The sequence below is a fragment of the Peromyscus eremicus genome, chromosome 12 (genome assembly GCF_949786415.1).
Source record: "Peromyscus eremicus chromosome 12, PerEre_H2_v1, whole genome shotgun sequence".
NCBI lineage: Eukaryota > Metazoa > Chordata > Mammalia > Rodentia > Cricetidae > Peromyscus > Peromyscus eremicus.
In genome coordinates, this window is record NC_081428.1 from 56,523,468 (window position 1) to 56,533,359 (window position 9,892).

A 9,892-nucleotide genomic window follows, 5' to 3' on the forward strand; every position below is an offset into this window, starting at 1 on the left:
GCCATGGCTCAAGCCTTTTGCTAGCTAACTCTTATATCTTAAATTAGCCCATAACTACTAATCTATGTATTGCCACATGCTCTGTGGCTTTACCTGCATCCCATTACATGTTGCTCCTTGGGCGGCTTGCTGGTGTCTCTCCCCACCTTGTTCCTGGCTCTCTCTCTGAATTTCCTGCCTGCCTCTAAGCTGCTTTGCCATAGGCCAAATGGCTTTATTTATCAACCAATCAGAGCAACATATAATCACAGGATACAGAAAGACATTCACCCATCACTTTCCCTTTTCTGTCTAAACAAGAGGAGGGTTTTAACTTTAACCTATTAAAATTACATATAACAAAATAGTTATCAAGCAAGAATTACAGTTACAATATCTAGTTTATTTGTATTTGGCAAATTAAAGAAAATATTCTATTTATCCTATATTTATGAGTCTAAAGTTTCATATCTAATTTATCTTTTATCATAACCAAGGAAAGTTATAACTATCTAGTCTTCAACTACATCAAAGACCCCAGAAGGATATAATATTACCTAAGTAAACAGGAAGAGTAGGCTGTAGATGTAATTCTGAACGGTCTTATTAAATAAGAAACACAGAGCCAAATGCAGAGTTAAAAGCCCAGAGGTCAGAGAGCAGTAGCCAAGAGCTAAGACCACCTTCTTACCACCCACTGCCACTGCCGTCCTTCCCCTGAGAAAGAGACCTACTTCCTGTGTGTCTGTATTTTTATTGCCTTTCTGTTCTGCCTTCTCATTGGCTCTAAACCCAACCACATGACTTTCTCGTCATTGCCTGTCTATACAGACCTCCAGGTCTTCTATGGTTGGTATTGAGATTAAAGGCGTGTGTCTCCATGTTGGCTGTGTCCTTGAACACACAGACTCTGCCTGCCATGTGATTGGACTAAGGGCATGTGCTACCACTGCCAGACTTCTGCTTAATGGCTATGACCTCTGATCCCCAGGCAACTTTATTTATTAACATACAAATAAAATCACATTTCAGCACAAATAAAATATCACCATAGTAGGCAACTTCCAAAAATCTAGAATGACAGAGACAGCTATCTGCCTGGACATTCATCCAAAGTTTGTCTACAGTGTTGGGGCATCCATCTTCAGCCTACAGGCCTAGAGTCTCTCAGTCGCTTCTCTCTGTATCTTTTTAATTAAACAGAAAAGGGGAAGTGCTGTGGGATAATGCTTTTGTACACTGGTTTAATAAAACGCTGATTGGCCAGTAGCCAGGCAGGAAGTATAGGCAGGATAAGCAGACAAGGAGAATTCTGGGAAGAGGAAGGCTGAGTCAGAAGACACCAACCTGTTGTCCAGGGAACAGCATGTAATGGCACACAGGTAAAGCCACAGAACACATGGCAACATATAGATGAACAGAAATGGGCTGAGTTTAAGTGTAAGAGCTGGTCAGTGGTAGGCCTGAGCTAATGGCTGAGCAGTTATAATTAGTATAGCCTCTGTGTGTTTACTTGGGTCTGAGTGGCTGCAGACCGGGTGGGACACAGGAAAACTTGCAAGTACAACAGTGTTTGTGTATGAAACTGTAAAAGAACAAACTTTACTAATTAAAAATCAATTTTTTGTGCGTGTTTGTTTTTTGAGACAGGATTTCTCTACGTATCCCTGGCTGTCCTGGAACCTGCTCTGTAGACCAGGTTGGCCTTGAACTCAGAGATCAGCCTGCCTCTGCCTCCCTAGTGCTGGGATCAAAGGTGTGCACCACCACTTTGTGGCTAAAAATGAATATATTTTAATATAGTGAACTGCAAAAATAGTGTAGCTCGACTTTTGCCCCCAAACTGTGTTCTTTTTTCCCTCTCAGAATTGTGGGAGCTAAGGGGAGACCTCTTAGATGTGTAGCCCAAACAGGGCAGGGAAGGAAACTTGCTGGGCCACAACTTCCCCGTCGTGGGTCAGGAGGTCCTGGGTACAGAGTGAAAGAAAGGAGGCCACGGATGGGGGGTGAATGGAAGAGTGTTCAAATCTTTCCTGGGAAAGGGAGGTTTTCCCAGGAACAGAAATGCCACCTCTTTTCCTCTCCCGTTGCCTTCGGTCACTGTCACCATGCTGCAACTGTAATAGCACTGGGGGTGCCTACGTCACACTTAGCATGCAAACAATACAGGGTTACAGTGACCTCGGAGGTTGCCTGCTCACTCAGCCATCTTAGATCTAACCAGTCCGGGCTAGCTCACCTGAAGAGAGAGATTTCTGGCCTCCCTCCATCCTGTCCTCAGAGATAAACCAGAGTAGAGAGAGGGTAGAAACGGCTCCTCTCGATTTAAAATACTCCTTGGAGTGGTTTGTGGGGGTTATTTTTTGTCTTATAAAAAATTATGTACTGATTCGTTATTTATTTATTTATTTATTTATTTATTTATTTATTTATTTATTTATTTATTTATCTCTGTGTGTGTGTGTGTGTGCGCGCGCGCGCGCGCACGCGGATGCATCAGTGTGCTACACCATGATCCACGTGTGGAGGTCAGAAGACAACTGGTGAGTCAGCTCGCTCTTTCCACCATGTGGGTCCCAGGAATGGGATTTGGGCCATCAGTGAAAGGATTAAAAAAAGAGGAAGAAAGGCAAAGTGGGTACCACTTTCCAAAGTGGGCCCGGCCAAGGTATGCCACTAAGCAGACACCCTCAAACAACAGAGTTAGTCAAGAGGTTTACTGGGGGAGGAGGGAGGCAGAGGAGAGTGAAAGCATGAAAGGCCCTGTCGGAGTGGGGACATGAGAGAGGCAGGCAGACAGACAGACAGATGACACAGGGAAGAGGCAAGAAAGGTAAGGGAGGAGCAAGAGAGCGAGCTGTGCCTGGTGGACACTTTTAAGGGGTGCCCATGTCGCATGCTGCCAGTGGAAAAGCACATGGTGACAGGTGATGATGTAACTGCGTCAGTGGCTGAGGCAGGCTGTTGCCCTGGCAGGAACTAACACTCAGGCTTGGCAGCGAGTGCCTTTACCCACTGAACCACTTTGCTGGCCCCTGGCTCTCTATGCAAAGGTTCAGTTACAATATCTACTATCTTTTCGATCTCCAGGGAGGATTCTTAATTTTAGTCTCGTTCTCATGTATTCAAGCTGGCCTCACACTCAGTAAGTAGGTGAGAATGACCTTGAACTCACGATCTTCCTGGATCTTCCTGCTTCTGCTTCCTGAGTTGGGGGGGGGGAGGGGTGCCCAGCTGCATCCTGTATTTTTGTTTTTAGATAACATCAGAAAGTGTTCTTTAAAATACCTTTTTTTATAATGCTATTTACATGTTTATAGTACCTGAGAAATCTATGCTGGCGTTAACAGTTCTGGTCAACCCAAGATCTGTCTATCCATTGTTGTAGCTGTTAGAGAGGCTGAGGCAAGACGATCACCTGAAAACAGCGGCTGGGGCCTGGACAACATAATGACATCGTGTCTCACTAAAAGCAGAAATTCTCTTCCATGTGAGAGTCCCCAGCTATCTCTCGGTACTGCTCAATGAGTTTGTCAATCCAGAGAAGCAGGTCACAGAGCAAAGCGTGTGCTCTCCACCTAAAAACCGCCACCACTCCCCTGTATCCCAGGCTTAGATGCTCAGTGCTGAGAAGACCTTCCTGACCTCAGCCAGCCAGCTCTGTCCTATAGGAATAGCACAAAGCGTGCAGCTTGCTTTTCAGATCTTATCTTAAAGTCTCATTGTGTAGGCTCTGGCTGGCCAGGAACTCACTATGTAGATTGGTCTGGAACTCACAGAGATCCACCTGCCTCCACCTCCTGAGAGCCGGGATTAAAGGTGTATGCTGCCATGCCTGGTAAGATTCTGGGTCTTAAAGAGATCAGTTTATTGAATCAGCTTCACATTCTCCCCCACAGTAACTGTCATCTTCTGAGTCTTAGTGTCCCGGTGATAAGACATCTCTATGTCACCATGACCTCAGTAAGTTTGGGTTTGCCAAGAAAGGCCTCTCACTGAGTGACTCCAAGGAAAACTTGTCATTTATTTACTCAGCTTTACTTCAGCTCAGGACCTGGGCTCATGTTGGAGTTCCAAACAAGGACTGTAAGGGTCCTAGTGGCCTTAATAGTGAGTGGTGAGGTGGAGATGTTGGTGAAAGGTGGAGAGATAAAAAGACAGGGAAAAATAAGAGAACATAAGAAGGAAAAAGGAGCTCCACACCCCTGGTAGCTATGAACCAAGAAACTCTCACAGACGGTAATTAACCATGTTTATAGTCAAAATATGCCTTGATGTCCTTGTGACCTACCTATAGTAAAAATTCCTTTGGCTTTTTCAGTCTGTTTTTATCTTGTCATCCTGTAAATGTATATGACACAGTGTGATCTACCTTATCTTGGGTACTAAATAGAAGTTTTTGAGATAAGCGCTTTTTTACTGTATTTTTTAAGTCCCTTGAATTTGTTATGATTTCAAAAGCAATGTAAATAGATGTGGGCCTGGAGGCACAAGCCTGTAATTCCAGTTACTCTAGAGGGTGGGGCAGGAAGTTCCTCACATCAGCCTGGGCTACACGAAACCTAGTTTCAAAAACCAAAATAAATAATAATAAGTAATGAAATAATTTAATTATTTTTTGAGACAGAGTTTCTCTGTATAACAGCTCTGATTACCCTGGAACTCACTTTGTAAACCAGGCTGTCTTGAAACTCACAGAGAGCCACCAAAATTTTAATAAGGGCTAGGTATATTGGTACCTTTAATCCCAGCATTCCAGAGACAGAGGCCAGTAGATCTCTGAGTTCGAGGCCAGCATGGTCTACATAAAAGTTCCAGACCAGCCAGGGCTTACGTGGTGAGTCTCTCTCTCTCTCTCACTCACTCTCTCTCTCTCTCTCTCTCTCTCTCTAAGTGTATTTTAAATTTTTAAGATTCACTTGCTTTATGTGTATAAATGTCTTGTCTGCACATACATATGTGAAGAGGGGTTGTATCTACTGGAACTGGAGTCATGGGTGGTTATGAGACGCCATGTAGATGCTGGGAACTGAACCCAGGATGAGACTTTGTCTCAAAACAAAACAAAACAACAAAAACAAAAAAACAATTGAAAGAGAGAGGATCTGGGGATGTTGCTCGGTGGTAGAACAGTTACTTCGTGTGAGACCCAGGTTCACTCTCTAGTCTCACAAAGAGACACGCTCTTGAGAAACCTATGCCTACACTTGGCTACATATAACTAACTGTCTTTCCTAAGCCTGCCCCTCCAGGCTTAGATCTATACTAAACCTTTTCTTGTAAAAAATTTATTTTTTATTATTTTATGTGTGTTGGTATCCTGCCTACATGTTTGTCTGTGTACTGTGTACATACCAAGAGCCCCAAGAAGCCAGAAGAGGGTGTTGTATCTCCTGGAACGGGAATTACCTATGGTTGTAAGGGGCCATGCGGGTGCTGGGAATGGGCTCTCTGCAGGGGCATCACACACTTAATCCCTGAGACACCTTTCCAACTCTTAAGACTTTTCTTAAGAAACTCCCAGTTTGCTTCATCCTGACTCATCCTGAAACTTTTCTTTGTGGTGTAAAGTCAAGGATTCTGGCTTCGTCTGAGCACAGTTCCCTGAAGAGAACTGAACTGCCTCTCCTGCTGATGCCCACAGGAGTCATAGTCTGGGTGGAGCATTGTGCAAGATGAATTCAAAAGCTGTCAGGTAGAGCTCCGTGGAATTAGGGATAGAAGGGACCGTTCTGCGGCTGGATAAACTTCATTTGGGAAAACCCACTAGACCTCCCTCGTCCCTACACCATATTAACAACTCCCAGAAATAGTGGGGAATGATTTGAGTGTGGTCAGAGTTCCCAGAATTGAAGGTGTCAACAGTCAGAGAGATGCCATTTTTACCATCACTGTGACCTTATTTTATTCCACGGAGGGATGAACTGACAATTAGGTTATGTTCAGCTGTGTTTGCCATTTTAAGACACTAAGTTAATTAAAAATATTTGTATTTGAAAACCAAATTTATATTTATATTATAACTACTTTTGGTGGTGACAGTTTATAACAAATATTTAGTTCTTATATAATAGAACAGTTACCACAAATCTAAAATGTTACTGAATTTTTTTCCTTTTTTGTTTCTGAGATGATCTTACTATGAAGCTCTGACTGTCCTGGAACTCGTTTTGTAGACTAGGCTGGATTTGAACTCACAGAGATCTACCTGCCTCTGCTTTCCGAGTGCTGGGATTAAAGGTCTGCACCATCATGCCTGGCTAAAATAGACCTTTTCTTTTTTCTTTTCTTTTCTTTTCTTTTCTTTTCTTTTCTTTTCTTTTCTTTTCTTTTCTTTTCTTTTCTTTTCTTTTCTTTTTTTCTTTTCTTTTCTTTTCTCTCTCTCTCTCTCTCTCTCTCTCTCTCTCTCTCTCTTCCTTCCTTCCTTCTTTTCTTCCTTTCTTTTTCTCTTTCTTTTCTTTTTTTTTAGACAAGGTTTCTCTATGTAACCCTGGCAGTCCTAGAACTTTCTCTGTAGACTAGGCTGGCCTAAAACTCAGAGAGATCTGCCTGCTTCTGCCTCGAGAGTGCTGGGTGATAAGATTAAAGGTATGCATCACCACCACCCAGCTATGTTACTGAATTTTTAATCTCAAAACTCATATATTATGTGCACATTACATATGTAACACATATTCACATACTTGGAGGCATACATTGTTTATGGTTTAGGGAAAATATTCTGACAGGACACTTCATGGGCCAATGCTGGCTCCTATGTGAGTAACTGTTGGCCTTCTGATATTATGTCAGTAAAGGCCAATGTATCTGGAGACAGAGGGGGGGAAATGGTGCTATTAGGACCTGATAAGGGAAAAGGGAGATGAGGCATCACTTCCTGCATACCAAGAAAAGGGGGCTGGTGAGGAAGCCCAGGGGTTGAGCACCTTCGACTATTCTAGAAGACCCAAATTTGGTTCCCAACATCCATGTTGGGAAAGCTTACAACTGTCTGTAAATCCAGCTCCATATCTGATACCCTCTTCTGGCCTCTGTGGGCACCTGCATACACATAGCAGACACACACATTAAAGAATAAAAATAAGCCAGGTGGTGGTGACGCAAGCCTTTATTTATTTTTATTTTTATTTATTTTATTTTATTTTTTTGAGGCAGGCTTTCTCTGTGTAACAGCAATTTCTGTCCTGGAACTTGCTTTGTAGACCAGGTTGGCCTGGAACTCACAGAGATCCTCCTGCCTCTGCCTCCCAAGTGCTGGGGTTAAAGGCATGTACCACCACTGCCTGGCAGCTTTACCTTCAGGGGTTACCTGTGGGCTCCTAGACCCTGTACAATGCTCCTTTGATCTTAGAAAGCCCTCCACACTAAGACAGCCTGTAACAGGCAGGCAGCTGAATTCTCAGGCTGCTGTCTGCTGAATGGCTCTGTGGATATTCATCTGCCAGGGGTGAGCTTTGGCTGGAACCCTGGCAATCTGTTCACAGATGACTTGGCCTCCTTTCCCAGGCGCTCTCCACTCTTATTATCCTCAAGGATAGGCTCTGCTCTGACCCATAACGTCTCTGGTCTTAGGAAGACTTGGGAACAGCGCCCTACGTCATTTAAAGAAAACATTCTTTGGTCAACAGTAGCAACAGGCAGTCTTGCTGGATTCTAGCTGTGAGAGTTTCTGAGGTTTAGCATGGTAGCCTCAGAGGCCTCTTTCCCTGTGCCAAGTGCTGTGCTAAGTCTAGGGCTTATCTGATGTACATTGTTGTTGCTTGGTTGGTTTTGAGACTAGAACTCACTGGGTAGCACAGGCTGTCTTTGAACCCATGCCAATCATTCTCCCTCAGCCTCTAGAGTACTGAGGATTAGGAGTGTGAGCTGCCACACCCAGCTTTGGTGCTTTTAGAAAGCAAACCACGTCTACGGCCATACCACCCTGAACGCGCCCGATCTCGTCTGATCTCGGAAGCTAAGCAGGGTTGGGCCTGGTTAGTACTTGGATGGGAGACCGCCTGGGAATACCGGGTGCTGTAGGCTTAAAAAAAAAAAAAAAAAAAAAAAAAAAAAAGAAAGCAAACCACACCCAGCGTGCAATAAGTGTGCAGAGACTAAGAAATCTTTAATTTGGTTTATATAGTCTATACATTGCTGCCAGTGACTACGTTTCCACAGTTGGTAGAGATCAAACTTCTAACACAGAGGCCCTAATCTAAAGTCTAGGTTTCCACCAATTCAGGCTTAACGGTTAACTCTCATAAACTTGAAGGACTGTCTGGGCTCCGTACTACCACAGCATCGCTTGTGTTAAGCTATGGGCTTCCTGTTGAACACCTAAAGTCTATAGCATTCACCTAATCAGTAGGAAGACCGGGCACCGCAGGGTTAGCAGGGATGCTGCCACACCCGTTGTGAAATGCTAAGACCTAACGTTAGGCCAAAATTCAGACTCCTCACACTTCGGTCTGCATGCATGTGAGTCACCTGGGAATGTGGGGGAAAATGTAGATTCCTGCTCGGTAGATTGGAATGGGGCTTGAAAGCACATTTCTAGCAAGTTCCAAAGTGCTACCAACACTGCTGGCCCAAGGGTTGTACTTTGGGGAGCAAGACTCTGGAGGAAGAAGAGCAGATGGAGACCATAGAAGAGCTCCAACACCATTCCACGAACACAGCTTTTTTGCATCTAGGAAGGAAGACACCATTTAAGAAAATAGAAACACTATTCATCCATTGGACCTTGGTCATGAGCTGCTGCCAGGGAAATTACTTTTTTTAGAAGAAAGCAAAGGAAGAGTATTCCTCTTTCGGAGCCCCTTCTACACTTAGGATTTCTTACATTGCCTTAATAAATCTACATTCTCTCTGGGAGGAAAAAGAAGAAAGGGAACCAATCAGTGCTCAAGAGGAATCCAGACACATGTAGGTGTTTCCACTCCACTTCGCGTGCGCGCACACACACACACACAGCCTTTCACATACTCATCTAGTCATACCTCATCACTCACCAACTGCTCACCGATGCTGATGACATTCAGCTTTAAGTCCCAGGATGGGCAGAAAAGAGGGAATGTAATTGTTCAATGGCTGAACGAGGGTTGGTTCTGGAGAGCTAGGATATTCAGAGAATGTAATGGGTGTGTTTTCAATCCCTACCAGTTGTCCAGGTTATTAGCAGCTCACTGGACTTGGCACTGAGAGTCAACATTCTCCTTGATCCCTGCACAGTTACTGCCTGCGAGGAAGCACTGTCTGAGGAAGTAAGACGGAACAATGAACTAACTCTTCAAAATACTACGGCAGATGTCTGTGCTGGGTGTATCTGCAAGAGGGTGGGAAATAAGCGTTGGGAAAGGACTTAGACGTGGCCCTACAGACAAGAGGCCTGGAGCTAGGACTTTTCCGGGTGGAGAAGAAGGCCTGGGGGAGTGTTCTAACCAGAAATCTAGGACAGACTTCCTTTGGAGACACGCTAGGAAGAGAAAGCAGAACCAGAGCAGACTGTCCTCCCACCATTCCCCCAAGACAGGATCTCTCCACGTGTCCCTGGCTGCTCTAGCGTTCTCTGTAGACCAGGCTAGCCTCAAATTTAGGGATCCACCTGCCTCTACCTCCCAAGTGCTGAGATTAAAGGTATGTGCCACCACAACCAGGACATGAAAATAGAATAAAGGTTCTTCCTGAATGTTGGGTCAACCTTTGGCTGGATGGGTGCCTGCTGAGCTGTACAAATTTTATTTTCCTTTTAAAGTTTCTCTAAATGATTTGTGTGGTGTGTGTATGCAATGCTATGCACACACTGCCACTGAATTACATCTCCAGCCCCTCTCGGAGTGATTTTGAAAGTGTTTCTAGGGTAAGTAAGGGCCAAACCTAATAACCAGAGTTCAACCCCTGAGACCCACAGAGTAGGAGAGGAGAACTCTGC

At 44.3% G+C, this 9,892-nt stretch overlaps 1 non-coding gene across 1 annotated transcript; it reads left to right on the plus strand.

Annotated features, from left to right (window-relative positions):
* Positions 1 to 7,885: 7,885 nt before the first annotated feature.
* Positions 7,886 to 8,004, plus strand: LOC131922990 (5S ribosomal RNA). Its single transcript, XR_009382453.1, has one exon. It is a non-coding gene; the product is annotated as a 5S ribosomal RNA (ribosomal RNA).
* The last annotated feature ends 1,888 nt before the right edge of the window (positions 8,005 to 9,892 follow it).